Source organism: Ruditapes philippinarum, unplaced genomic scaffold (assembly GCF_026571515.1).
Source record: "Ruditapes philippinarum isolate M1 unplaced genomic scaffold, ASM2657151v2 ctg53_1_1_1_1, whole genome shotgun sequence".
NCBI lineage: Eukaryota > Metazoa > Mollusca > Bivalvia > Venerida > Veneridae > Ruditapes > Ruditapes philippinarum.
Genome location: NW_026855612.1, coordinates 44,837 through 60,764, shown reverse-complemented (window position 1 = coordinate 60,764; position 15,928 = coordinate 44,837). Strand labels below are relative to the sequence as shown.

At 32.5% G+C, this 15,928-nt stretch overlaps 1 protein-coding gene across 1 annotated transcript in view; it reads right to left on the bottom strand.

Annotated features, from left to right (window-relative positions):
- The window catches only part of LOC132743894 (uncharacterized), a 43,445-nt gene that overhangs the window by 9,073 nt on the left and 18,444 nt on the right, over positions 1 to 15,928 (bottom strand). Inside the window, exons 2-3 of the mRNA XM_060732488.1 lie at positions 5,090 to 5,586; positions 2,733 to 2,802 (exon numbers count right to left, since the gene is read on the bottom strand). The gene's annotated coding sequence lies outside the window, so the exon portion shown is untranslated. The remainder of the gene's footprint in view (positions 1 to 2,732; positions 2,803 to 5,089; positions 5,587 to 15,928) is intronic.

The following is a 15,928-nucleotide window of genomic DNA, read 5'->3' as shown; positions in this document are numbered from 1 at the left end:
AAGAAAAAGGGAAAATATAGAGTTAAGAAAGTTATAATGATGGCATTATATGTTAGGGAAATCTATTAATTTTGCAAGGTTATTGACCTCTAATACATGTACATGTTCTTAATAGACTCCCGGAATTAAGAATATTTTGGTGTTTTCCCAGGCGAATCCATGGGTACAAACAAACTTGTACAGTTACCGTTTCAAAAATGAGCGCAACAGGTTGACTAATCTATTGTGACGGGCAGTTCACTGTTAAACAATAACAGTAAAAGTATGTTTATACCTATGCATTACAGTAGCTGGGAAAAACCCACATTTGCCGGGTTTCGAGTTGCGGATAACATCTTTTTGTAACAAAACCCATTAAATTTAATATGATAAATAAAATAAAAGATAAGGTACTTCATTCACCTATTAGAATTTAAACACATCATCGTCATGAAGAAAAATTGAAAAAATCTATATTTTAGGTCTTCTGCTATTTTTTTTCTGGTGATTGAAAACTCTGTGTTCTGCCCACACGGCAGATGATTTAAATGTGTTTTTTCCCTGTTAGCACTTGACAAAAATTTTCGAAAAACTTTAAAGTTGTAAACATTCCAAAAACACAATGAAAAACAGTCAATTTTTTAAAGAATTTGAATTGGAAACAGCTGACTTAACAGAATACTTGTTGCGTAATTGTTGAGGTGAAATTTTATTGGCAATTTATATAGATGAAAACATGGTAAAATCCTAAAATAATGTTCTATTTTATGATCAAAAATATCTGTGAAATTTTATATACAAGAAAGCAAAAACAAACATAAATGAAAAAAAAAACAATGAAACTGTTATGCTATGGGCAAAAACTGAGCAAAAATGACTTCAGGGTTGTCTGCCCATTAGAAATTTTGAATCCATGCTTGAAGAGGAGAGCTTTGTTTTTTAGAAGTGGACCTTATCATAAATGTAAACCCTACTGGAGTACAATATTTTTTTATATATAAAAGTAACTGAGCTTAATTCAAGGATGATTTGCCCTTTTGAAATGGTGTCACATTTTCATACACATACTAAGTTTAAAGTATCCAGCTTTGAGAGAAGCTTTATGAAACAATGGTGAACCCACACAGACACCAACAAGAGGGGCGGGACATGACAAATACTTAAGCTCTGACTTTTTACTGTGAAACAATTGGAGCTAATAATAAAGTGATAATGTCTGGGAAAAAATCTGACAGAAGCAACCTTTGCATATTAAACTGATTTGAGGGGAAAAAAATGTAAAATATAGTGTCCAATATGATAAATGATACAAAATAAAGTCAGGTCTAAAAAAAAGCTAACATTTTAACTGACTCCAGTTTACCGTGTTCAAAATTTGTTTGGGGGCAGAGAGTGGGAGGGGGTGTGGGGGGTGAAAATATAAACATGACTGTACATGTATATAACATTTTTTTAACAGAATTCATATTCATAAAGATCACGGTATTGTAAAACGTAGTTAAACTTTTTTTGCAGCGACTTTTTTTATTTCGACTCATTTTCTCATATTTTTTTTTCAAACAAAATAGAAAAGACTTTTGGTTTGTACCAGTCTTCACATGGTGTTCTTTATGTAGCTAACAAATTATACCACTGTGAGGAACAAACTTACGGAAAATCCCACCACTGAGAGGGAATACTTTAAGTGCCTGAGTGTGAATAATCTAAGTAGGAATAATACAGACTGCTCCACTGATTGTACAAATTCACCCACCTACCGTGAACATAAAAAAGTCTTGTGGAAGTAATCTAACTAACCTCAACATACTTATCCCTTACCTTCAACATAAAACCCCTATCAAAGGGTACATGGTGATTTCGAACAGGCATGCTGTGAAGACTGAATAAAGGCTGCTTAAATAATTTCTATAATGAAACTGAAGTATGTGTAGAAATCAAAGGTGGGGGCATGCAGGGATGAATTTATGTGCTGGTAATTGCAGAATTAGCTGATAAAATGATGTTTCATTATAACCATGTGCTACATGTTATTTCTTCTTCATTTAACCACTGGGTTGGGTTAATCAAATCATGTAAAGTTTGATAGAATGTAAGTACAGGAAGAACTTTATTGCTACAAAGGATTAGCCTATACTAAAAAAAGTTGTGAAGTTGTTGTTATTGGGTATATGTAAAATGTTGAGGCAGAGGGTCTCGAGAATATCTGTCCTAAATACAGTCTAACTGGGCTGTCAGCTAACCTGCCTTTGGGACAAGTATCCTTAATACAGCAACAATTGACCCTAATTTTATGACGCTCAGAACAGGAAATATTTGTATAATGAGACTTAACAGCAATTTGAGCTTATTCATTTCTATCAATTTGATTCATCATCAAAAACATTAGACTGTCTTCTCACATGATATTACTTGTTTTTGGCCAAATTTTGCCAGTTCGGCATTACTTATTCACAATTTGTTGTTTTTTGCTTAATTTTGCCAGTTCGGCATTACTTATTCACAATTTGTTGTTTTGGGCAAAATTTTGCCAGTTCAGCATTACTTATTCACAATTTATTGTTTTTGGCCAAATTTTGCCAGTTCAGCATTTATTTACTTATTCACAATTTATTGTTTTTGGCCAAATTTTGCCAGTTCTGTATAACTGATTCACAATTCTGACCTTATTTTCACATTCCTGTGTTATGGGATAAACTTAATTTTCTTAGAGAAGAACACTAAAGATGTTTTACTGAAGCATAAAATGACCTTACCTGGTTGAGAACATAGCAGTTGGCTTTTCTTGATGGCATATGTGTAAAGCTTGGCCTGAAACAGTGCTCCCTACAAAATAATAAAATACTGAGTGTGAAGGGATAGGGCAAAGTATGAATAAAGATTTCATCACTTCTGTTAAGCAATAATATTGGTAGATACAAATAATTGTACTTAGTTCTAAGTCACTAAAAAGGGGGCCATAATTCAGGTAAAATACTAGAGAGAATTAATAAGTCCTCTTGTATGAAGGTCACAAATAGGTATTTAAGTTTCAAAGTAATACCTAAAATGGTATAAGAAATAAGTGGGCTGGTATGGAAAACCAAAGTGTATTGTAGATGTTGATGCCCACAGTATGGGTAAAAGTAATCATAGCAACATCCTTTTTAAGTCAAATTACCAAAGCAATCTATTCTGTGTGAGTAAATCATCAATAGCAACCAATACTCATGGAGTTAAATCATTAGCCCCATAATCATTGATTCAAATCATCATCTCGATATACTCATAAGTATCATTGGAGAATACTTATTTAGCCAAATATTCATAGTTCCCTACTTATTGGGTCAAATCATCATAGGACCAATTATCATAGTGACATACTTAATGGATAAATCATCATAGTAACATACTTATTGGGTCAATACATCATAGCAAACATACTTCTTTGGTCAAATCATCATAGTAACACACATATTGGGTCAAATCATCATAGCAACATACTTATTGAGTCAAATCATCATAGTAACATACTTAATGGGTCCAATCATCATAGCAAAATACTTATTGGGTCAAATCGTCATAGTAACATACTTAATGGGTCAAATCACCATAGCAACATACTTAGTGAATCAATTATCATAGTAACATATTTATTAGGTCAAATCACCATAGTAACATACTTAATGAGCCAATAATCATAGTAACCTACTTAAAGGCTAAATCATCATAGTAACATACTTGTTGGGTCAAATCATCATAGCAACACACCGACTTATTGGGTCAAATCATCATAGTAACATACTTAATTGGTCAAATCGTCATAGTAACATACTTAATGGGTCAAATCATCATAGTAACATACTTAATGGGTCAAATCATCATAGTAACATACTTAATGGGTCAAATCATCATAGTAACATACTTATTGGGTCAAATCATCATAGTAACATACTTAATGGGTCAAATCATCATAGTAACATACTTTATTGGTCAAATTGTCATAGTAACATATACTTAATGGGTCAAATCATCATAGTAACATACTTAATGGGTCAAATCATCATAGTAACATACTTAATGGGTCAAATCATCATAGTAACATACTTAATGGGTCAAATCTGATTATCATCATCGTAACATACTTAATGGGTCAAATCTGATTATCATCATAGTAACATACTTAATGGGTCAAATCTGATTATCATCATAGCAACATACTTAATGGGTCAAATTATCATAGTAACATATTTATTTGGCCAAATATTTAGAGCACTACTTAAACAGCATCATACTTATTAGATTATTGGGTCATATCTATATAGCACCATAATATATGGGTCAAATCACAATAACAATGTATTTATTGAGTAAAATGATGATGGATCAGTAATTACTGGGTCAAATTAGGAAACTATTTTTATCTGGTCAAATTTAAATGACAATAGGACTGTTCACTATAATAATAGCTACCAGTAGAACAGCGTGCCCAAATATTCTCAGTCAGGTTTAATAGTTAAACAAGAGCCTGGATATTGGAGAATTTTCAGTTCAAAAAAGGGCCATAACTCTATCAGAATCCATGTTAGAGTTATGGGCCTTGGACATTTTCTCCTCTTATGCTCTGAAGTAAGTATTTGAAGATTCCACCTATTCCCTTCAGTTGTTTTGCAGATACTAACTTGCACACAAAATCTGAATCAAAGAGTGTCAACGACATCTGGGTGAGGACAATAGCTCTCCCTATTATTTGGAAAGTTGAGCCAATAAAATGGAACTTATTGGGTCAGTTCATGATCATTCAAAGCACCTTATTTAATAGGCCAATTCATGAGAGCACTACCATTATCTTAATGTCAACCATTAATCATACTCAGCATATTGATGGGTCTATGTTAATAGTAAGGGTTTTATGCTGCCCCCATCCCTCCATAATACCTGTCTTATAAGAGGAGATTAGCAAAAAGTGCCATTTTTGGGACAAAATTAGGATCCCCATCTTATAAGTGGTCAATCTTACAGGTGAGTAAATACGGTAATTTATTATGCTTCCTTTCCTAACTAGTAATGAAATTATGCCAAATATACCCAAATTTTTGAAGGTGTAACTTTTACTGCCAATTAAAATACTTACATGAAATTTATTATCACCATATTTGTCACTAGCCAAAACACCAAATGCCCGCTTTGAGATCTTCTGTAACCTTTGAGGCAATGCTATAGATTTTTCCACATCACACCCTAGCCTCGCTGTGAAATGTGTTTCACTTAAAACCACAGATAAAACCTTCCAGTCTACTAATTCCTTACCAAAGTTCAAGGTCACCCTCTGGAATGATGTTTTACCTAGGTAACGAAGAATTATCCTTCTTTTCAAAATATCTAAACTAATTTCAGCAAGTGGTAATTTTTTCTTTTTTAAATAGATTCCGAATAATGTCGATATTGACTGTTTTTGAGAAAATCCTATGAATTCTAGAGTAAGCTCCCTTGTCTTTTTATGATGTATTTTGTGAAGATCAAGATGAATCGTCTCCCTTGATTTATCTTGAAATGACCATGCCTTCACTTCTGGATTGTCTCCTATTTTAACCAGGTCTGAATGAGGTAATCCTTTCAGTAAATCTAGACCTGAAAAATGAAGAAAATGAAATAAAGTATGTTCATTACTGTTTACATGATTTTTTATAAAAATGACTCTTTACTGTTACAGATTCAACAGAGTCTAACTTTGTCTTGGTTTCAGGATTAAACACAGTTTAACTTTGAGTGTCTGGATTCATCAGAGTATTATTTTGTCAAAGTTTCAGGATAACTTTGTTTTAATTTCAGGATTCAACAATTATTTTGTCTTAGTTTCAGGATTCAACAGAGTATTATTTTGTTTGTCAGTTTCAGGATTCAACAGTGAATAACTTTTTCTGAGTTTCAGGATTCAACAGTGTATTACTTTTTCTGAGTTTCTGGATCTGTATAACTTTGTCTAAATTTCAGGAAAATATCTTTGTCTGGGTTTCAGGATTCAACAGTGTATTACTTTTTCTGAGTTTCAGGATTCAACAGCATATTATTTATTCTGTGTTTCTGGATCCAACAGTGTATAATTATCTTTGTCTAAATTTCAGGATTTAATATAAAGTATCTTTGCCTGGGTTTCAGGTTCCAACAAAGTACATGTATTACTTTGTCTTACTTTCGTACTTTCATAGCAGAGTACTATGTTGTGTGGATTTCGTGATTACAGTTTGTTTATTTACTCAATTTCTAGCTTTTACTAGTGAAGAAAGACCCTATACCACACCAGTCCTGTGCATTAGTTCAGGCAAATATTAGCAATGTAGACCTGTCTGATTATCCAGGTATTAGCTAGTGGAACAGTGTCCCATTATTAAAGAAATTAATGTTATCAGTGGTTAGGGGCAAGTGATTTCAATAAGCAACTTAATCCATGTTTTGTAAATTTAACTTTGACCAATACAAACACTTGCCAAATGAAAATGGGATTAGTGATAATGAAATTGTTGAATATACATTCAATTTGGAAATCTAAAAAATGACTAAAAATGAAAGTTTACAAGCCCTATGAAAGATTAAACAAATTTACAATCAAGTTAAACTAACTAATTAAATCATCTTGAACACTAGGCAAATAAATAATTTCGAAGTAAAATGAAACATTGAAAATAGTCAGAAGAAAAAACTTTAATAAACTAGACATATCACTGAAGGTGATTAATACCCCCACCAACAACTTTGACTTTTTGAAAAAAAAGTAGTCTGAAGAAAAATTTGAACACAAACTATCAACGGTGTACAAAGAAATATTTCAATTAATTGTAATCGCAACTGGGGTCTCGAAATAAGCTTGCTATACACCAAGTTTGATTACAATATCTCATTCCTAACTCTAGTTTGTCAGGAAACCATTTTTTTCTATTTTTAGTAACACTGTAAGAGTGACCTTGACCCTAGGGGGTCCAAATGCAATACCAACCCAGGTCTTCATATAAGCTTCCTATACACCAAATAAGATTACAATATCTCATTCCTAACTCTAGTTATTGTCCGAAAACCATTTTTCATAACGGTGACCTTGACCTTGACCCCAGGGGGCCCAAATGCAATACCAACCAAAGTCTTCATATAGGCTTGCTATACGCCAAGTTTGATAACAATATCTCATTCCTAACTCTTGTTAATGTCCGGAAACCATTTTTCTATTTTTAGTAACACTGTAAGAGTGACCTTGACCCTAGGGGGTCCAAATGCAATACCAACCCAGGTCTTCATATAAGCTTCCTATACACCAAATAAGATTACAATATCTCATTCCTAACTCTAGTTATTGTCCGAAAACCATTTTTCGTAACGGTGACCTTGACCTTGACCCCAGGGGGCCCAAATGCAATACCAACCAAAGTCTTCATATAGGCTTGCTATACGCCAAGTTTGATAACAATATCTCATTCCTAACTCTTGTTAATGTCCGGAAACCATTTCTCTATTTTTAGTAACACTGTAACGGTGACCTTGACCCCAGGGGGTCCAAATGCAATACCAACCCAGGTCTTCATATAAGCTTCCTTTACACCAAATTAGATTACAATATCTCATTCCTAACTCTATTTATTGTCCGGAAACCATTTGTCTATTTTTCCTAACGGTGACCTTGACCTTGACCCCAGGGGGTCCAAATGCAATACCAACCCAGGTCTTCATATAAGCTTGCTATACACCAAGTTTGATAACAATATCTCATTCCTAACTCTAGTTATTGTCCGGAAACCATTTTTCTATTTTTAGTAACGGTGACCTTGACCTTGACCCCAGGGAGTCCAAATGCAATACCAACAGTCTTCATATAGGCTTGCTATACGCCAAGTTTGATAACAATATCTCATTCCTAACTCTTGTTAATGTCCGGAAACCATTTCTCTATTTTTAGTAACACTGTAACGGTGACCTTGACCCCAGGGGGTCCAAATGCAATACCAACCCAGGTCTTCATATAAGCTTCCTTTACACCAAATTAGATTACAATATCTCATTCCTTACTCTAGTTATTGTCCGGAAACCATTTGTCTATTTTTCCTAACGGTGACCTTGACCTTGACCCCAGGGGGTCCAAATGCAATACCAACCCAGGTCTTCATATCAGCTTGCTATACACCAAGTTTGATAACAATATCTCATTCCTAACTCTAGTTATTGTCCGGAAACCATTTTTCTATTTTTAGTAACAGTGACCTTGACCTTGACCCCAGGGAGTCCAAATGCAATACCAACCGGAGTTTCCATATAAGGTTGCTATATACCAAGTTTGATTACAATACCACATTCCAAACTCTAGTTATCGTCCGGAAACCATGATGTGGACGGACCGACGGACCGACCGACCGACCGACCGACCGACCGACAAGCTGACTCCTATATACCCCCCCTAAACTTCGTTTGTGGGGGTATAATAATTTCAAAGTAAAATGAAATTTTGAAAATAGTGTTTCTTTACATAACTATATACTTTTTATAGTTCTAGTATGACTATGAAAATGCCAGGTTTCAAATTTAAAGTAGCTAAGTAGCTAAAAACGCCATCAAAAGTTAGTTTCAAGAGAAATATATGCTAGAACGGCTATCAATGAATATACTGATTGACAGAAAGCAATAAATCAGGGCATTATGGATAGAAGGAACAACTGTATATATCTATCATCAGCTAATTATAGCCTCATTTAGTACCATTTTACTGTTAAAACATCAGTTGTTACTATCTATCCACGTCAACCCTTTGACAAGAAAAGTAATATTTCAAAAAAAAAAATAAATTAATAAAATTAATAAAACCATGAAATTACATAGTTAAGGAACTAGGTGGAAATTTTGCGAGTATGGGTGGTCATCTAAGAGTGTGAAGTATAAAAACCCATGACATTGCATAGTTATTAAACTTGGTGGAAATTTTGCTGAGTATGGGTGGTGATCTAATTGTATTAAGTATAAAACCCTACAACTAAACCCTTAAACTGTTGGTATCAAAAGAAATTAGCCTTAAAGTGGATTGGTCTACAACGAGTACATTTTCCATGAGGGTTTCAAATTGTTAAGTAAAAGAATAGAAATTCATCATTCTAAGTAATTATGCATGAACAACTATAGTTTAGTAATAATATTTTGTTCTAGAACATTATTTATTATCAGTGCTATGATGTATATATTGTCATCTCAAATCATGTATCTCACACTAACAAACATCCATATATAATTCTTTTATGGTTTGTTATTATATATGATACTGTACACTATTGATATGATCATCTTGATATCCAAAATACTGATAATGGGAAGTGTCAAATAATTGAAGCTGGTCAATTTGAAAAATTCAGCAGATGAATTAAGGGTTAAAAGAAAGGTCAAAGGTCCATTATAAATACTGTATCCATGCTCTCGGTATCTCTGAAAAGAACTGGCAGTTAAGGGAGCATTGAAAATTTGGGCAATGGAAATGAGACAGTAAATAAACCAAAATGAAGAAGAAGAAAAGAAAGAAACCACATCTGAGTGTGTAATGCAGTCTGTTGGATGTTTAATTTTCACAGACAAGCCATCAAAGTTTTTTAGGTTTTTTTCATTTTTTTTCCAAATACTTTTTATACCCTCTAAACAGTTCCCAAAATTTCCTTGCTGTCTTTAAAATTTTAACACCTGAAGATCAGCATGTGGGGTTACTGATAAGCACAGCCTGTCAAGACACAAATCTCTCACCGACAGAAAGCTTCAAAACATTTTATCTCTAGTCATCAATTTATATAGCATACATGAGTAAATCCTAACTGGGCATCATTTCTTCATTCCAGACTTTTCACTCCAAATATTTTCCTTACCTTTTGAACCCTTAAAGGCACATTATGTCTCTAGAATAAATAATTTTGCTCCTCTTCAGAAAGGGCAAATATTTTTATGGTGAATTTTAAATATATACGAGGGATGATAAAAAATTATCCGGACTTTGTAAATAATTTTTTAACTGATAAATGAATTTACATAAAAATACAATGACAATAAATCGGAATCTTTCCCCTATATGATACAGAAAAAAACAACAAGAAATATTAATAAAGAAAAAAGTTATGCTTTCATTGGCATGTACATGTAAAGCAATGCGGCGCACGGTATATATGAAAAATTGACGTTAACGACGTCACAAGCGTAATGTCCTTAACAGAGCAGCTTTTTACTCATTCACGAAGTAGGCCAATACGTGGTACACATGTTATCCACTGCCTATATATATATCTCTGTACAAGTTGGTATAATATTGTATTGTTATAAAACGGATGATGATAAAGAGCTCCTGTAATTACGCAAACTCCCGTTCTTTCCTATTGTAACATGATTGCTGGAAAAATTGCACATGCAATAAACTATATTATGTATGAATAATGTTGCTGAATGATAATGTATCATACATACTAGAAAATAAAAGAATAATACAACTAAGAACAAAATTGTCATTATTTTAAAATAAATAAAACGCATAGCCGAATTTGAACCGTGACTGTTAAATTGTTGATACAATTTCTCCATAAGACTACTGCGTAAATTAATAAAATAATTTATACAATTGTAAACCAAGAATACAATATATGTAATTAATGCATTAACTTTTATCATTTTAAAATCCTTAGAGTTGACTACACCGTCCCGTAGCTACTGTCGAACATCACCGACAATGTCCGCAGTCAATCGATTGTCAATTTTCAACGTCTCGGCGATTGACGTCACCAACGTCCTTGAAAATTTCATTTTTCTGTTTCTCCCTTACTTGTTTTCTATTTGTCTATTACCCTTTCTTAATCATTTATGCTTATCAAAAACTATGCCCTGGCTTACTTGAACTTTTCTCTTGTTAGTTATAATCCTTTTCTACGTTTTAAACAGTTTCTCGCCTTACTTTTGACAAACTTTTCTTATTGATCGATTTCCGAGACGTTCCAACGACATAGTTTTAACGCGAGTATTTTTTTTAACAAGTGACCTTTGAATTGTGATTGCAAATATAAATATGATTTAAATGAAGTCATTTTTTTCTAACACGTCAAAGATATGGTTGATGACGTTTTGGCGTATTTTGAAATCCAATTTAGCCATATTGTAAAATATACGCAGCATTAAGCGCCGGATGACACAAATTGACGCACTGCGCCGGGTGTGCGTTACCATGGTTTTTGAATTCACTGTTACGGACAAACTATTTGCGTTATCAGATAAGATATAGCATCAGTTCACAGGTATTGTTTTACGATTCAGTGTGATATATAACAATAAGTGATAGGTTGAAAATTCTTCAATTGACAGTCACAGTCCTGTTTATTTTTGATCAGCCCTGGTATCAGAAGTGATATTTATTGTTATAACTGAAGTTAAAGTAGTAGCACTGAATGTAAGATATAGTCTGATTTTATTGACCTGTCAATTATGAATACATTATAGCACTCATTTAAATATTCGATCCCACTTCGGTTTGATCCGTGTAGTTTACGAGAATTAATGTGGAGTATATAGTCATGTGTTTTGAAAGTCACATCAGCTTAACGTGAAGGTTTTCGTTAATTCACAATAGCACAGTCGGTTAAGTGAATGCCTGATAATTGAGAGGTCTTTGGTTCGATCCTTGGTGATGACATTGTTTTAGGCCTACTCTTTCTTTATTTTTTCAGTAAATTTTAAATGAATCGATTTGAAGTGTGTAATAACATTTATTGATTTTAATCCGAATGAATTTTAAACATGAATTCTTAAACCATGTTATTTAAAAAGAGTATAGACTTTACAAATTAAGTGAAACATAATAACATACAAAAACCAAATATAGCTTCAAAAATGATGAAAATATAAATAAGGAAAAAACATGGACCAACGCGGTCTCGAACTTAAAACACGTCTGGCACTTAAATTATAAACTCGTACTTTACCCTATTGCGATATAACGGTCAGTACACTTACTTTACATATACAAATTAAATTAAATTCCATCGTACAGGGTACATCTCACGAAACTTACGGAAAATCTACCGTAGATTAATATATTGTGTGCATTGACCGTGTAATCAGTATGTAATTGACAGGTTAATAAAATCAAACAATAACATGTGATAAAGGTAGAAAGTTGTAAACAAAGTGATGTTTTGACTTCAATTCAAAACACTAAATTACTATTCTTAACTGTTCTAAAAACATGAAAAACAGACATTTTCTGTAATTAAACAAAAACAGTTACAAGGAAAGCATTTTTATTGAACACACAAACAGTTAGGAGGTAACCATTTTTATTGAATGCAAACAGGGAAAACATTTTTTAAATGAACACACAGTTACTAAAAAAGCATTTTTTTAGTGAACACACACACAGGAAAAGCATCTTTTTAATGAACACAAAAACAGGAAAAGTATATTTAGTGAAAACACAAACAGGGAAAACATTTTTTTAGTAAACACACAAACAGAGAAATCATTTTTTTAAAGAACACACAAACAGGTATTAAAGTATATTTAGTGAACACACAAAACAGGGAAAGCATTGTTTCAAGTGCAGACACAAAGACAAATATTTTTTTCTAATGAACAAAAACATTTTTAATGAACACATAAACTGGGAAAGAACTTTCTGTTCGATAAGCTTAAGAGGAAAATAGTTATAAAACAGGAATTTAACACTGCAATGGGGAATAGATGGTAATAGTAAGTAATGTGACCACATTACAAGCTAATTTCTAATCATGAAATAATCAAATCAAACAAATTATAACACTAAATCTAACCTCAAACAGTCATTCAAAAGAGTTATATTTGACAGGAAATGAACTTAGAGGAGCTATGTACGCAAAACCTTATCATATATTTACTGATTTTATTAGTATAATTATGGTAGGATATGACAGGTATCTAGTGTAATCAACTAGATTAATAGACCTGACTACAGTATCTCTTTCATAGTTTATAACTTTATCATCTTAAAGCCCCAGATAATCTATCTTATAAACCTATCATAAAAGATCAAATTGATAACACTATGATTATAATAAAAAAAATCTGAAACCGGTTGCTATACTAAATATTTTAAATGACATTGTCTGTACTTCAATCTGGATAAAACCCGTTCTTCATTTTCAGGGAAAATTTGGAAATAATGTACCAACTGAATAAAAGCCAACAGTGCTTGATCGGCACTGGTTGCTAGGGTAAAATCAGTTGCCACTAGCAGGTTAAAGGTTAAAGTCTCAAAGCTATAGTCTTACACTTACGAAGAAAATGATAAATACCAGGAGTCTGGGAAAAAAAGGCTTTACCCTGATAAAAATGGGAAAATAATTTAGTTTCATACTAGCGATTTTTATTTAAAAGGCATCATTATGTCACAGGGTGAGAAAAAATGTGCAGCCTGACAGAGACTTGAACCTAGGACCCTTTGAATACCGTATTGCGGCTCTAGCAACTAAGTTATCTAGCTTACACATCTTTTTCCCTAAATAGTGAACAGTTCTAAACCGTAACAATTTGTGACTTTAGTGCAATAACTGATTAACTCCTGTTGAATTTAAAATAAATTATTCCATTACTGCACTAAGGTGATGAATTGCACTGATAGGCCCTGTTAGAGGATCACTAAAGGGTCACTATATAATAATAATAATCATATATAATATATATGTATACTAAATAAAACACTGTATAATGTTCGATGACTTATACATAGGAAATGACGAGGTTGTATATAAAAGAAAATTTTACTATGATATAAATCATTTTGAACTTATTTTTTTTATGTCAATAAATATAACATACCCTACCTTTTGAGTTTCACTCAACCACAATAAAAGAACAACTGGTACAGAAAAAAATCAGATATACAAATTTAACACATTTATTAACAAGTGTTTGTCATAATGTACTCGTATTTTTGTCACAAAATCATATACTTGATGATCTAAAATGATAAAAAGAACCCTTAATTGTTATGTTTATATATCAATGAAAAGTAAAAAAAGTTTCACTGATTTACTGAAGCTTCTAAATTATTGTACTGTATGCAAAAAGCGAGTCTGATTTAGGATTTATGCCACAGCTGCCAGCAGATATTCTTTAATCGTAAGTATCTCAAAGTTAAATATTTTTCAAAAATTAAACTATTCATTACCATAACATCCCAATGTAAAAACTATGGAAGAAACATTTCTTCTGAATTTACAGATCTTCTAAGTATTCGTCGATTGCAGGGAAATCAGAAGTTGCTAATTTATCCAGGGAAGCCGGTTAAGACAATCAACCACAGAGGCATGGCCAAAAAGAGCATTAAAATTGGTATTACCAAACAAACATACGGATAACCCTTGCCCTGCTGGAACCAGAAGTTATAAGCCTGTGACACCAGTTTAGAGCCAGGCCAGCCTGTACATCTGTGCAATCTGACCAGGCTCTTTACTCTTGGTAGCTTTATTCTTCTAGTTTGATATCCCCATCTCTTATACATTAAAGGCACATTATGCCTGAGAAACAAATAAACGTTTACTTCTTTAGAAAGGGCAAACATGTTTTTTATTAAATGTATGTGTAAAATGGTTTTAGAGAATGTTTAGATGCTTGTTACCTGAAGAAAGTAGAATGTAAATGTGAAATAATTTGTTATTAAAGTAGCAAAATGTAAACACAGATATATTTTGATTACCACACAAAATACTACTATAATTCCACTTACTGCCAAATAGCAACAAATGAAAAAGATGGTTAGGTAATTGCCCAATGAGAAACTTTTTGGATACTAAAATATTAACAAAACTTAAAAGCCTTTGAGCAATAAAAATAAAAGCATTTCTGAGGAATAATGGGCCTTTAAATGGACTTTCTGTAATTCAGTACTGGGCAAATACTTTACATAAATTTTACATGTTTAGGGTAAAGAATGTGGTAACTTTCTGCAATAAAAAAGTTTAGGAGAGTTATTTATTACAATAAATACAGTACTCAAAGAGGAAGTAATAAATCTTCCAAGAAATTTCCACCTATTGATTCTTTTGTGATCTTTAAATCTGCAAAGCCCACAGCTGATAAGCCTTCCTGCTGTGTTTAATGACATGTATATAACCAGAACCATGCTGCTATTTACATTTGTACAAAGTTAGTAAAGCCACTGGTCCATTTAATTAACCTATAGTTAGAACCGTCTGGTGAAATCATCAAAACATATGGCCGTAACATAAATGAAATACAAAAAAATGAAGCCTGGCTCTGCAAAGGGAGAAGACATCATGGATAAACTAGTGTTAAACTTTGTTCTCTACATTTATAGACCCGTTATAAATTACCCAACTTCATTTTTTTTCCTCTATCAAACATGAATATTTTGCCTAATATAACTGAAAAGTCATAAATTTAAATAGATTTACTTAAACCTAGTTATGACTGTGAGTTTCTTAAAGATAGAAAAATGCAATCTTTGTATATTCCTGTTGGGCAAAACAGAACATATACATTTACAATAAGATATTAAGTGTATATTGACAATTAACATTAGCCATATACAAAATACCCGCCTCTTAGTGGCACTGTTTTAGTTTTAAATTATTTCGTTAAAATCCACATCTCATTTGAGTCATGTGGACTCTTTAATAAAATATCAATTTAAATCACACAGGGCTACAATTTGGAAAGAAAGGGGTGTCAAATTCGACCATTACCGACTGAACAAAAGACTCTATCATATTACAAAATCTTATGATAAATAAATTGAGGTCGCTGCACTTTGAATAAAAAATTATCTATTGAGTATCGGGTCACTTTAAAATTAATCGCAAAGATTTCGAAAAGATATTTTTTTGATTTATATACTTGAATATACTGGGAAACAGTTTGCTTTTTTAACATATACCAAACTTTACTGTTTGTAAATAGGCGTTCATAATATTATATACAAGACTGC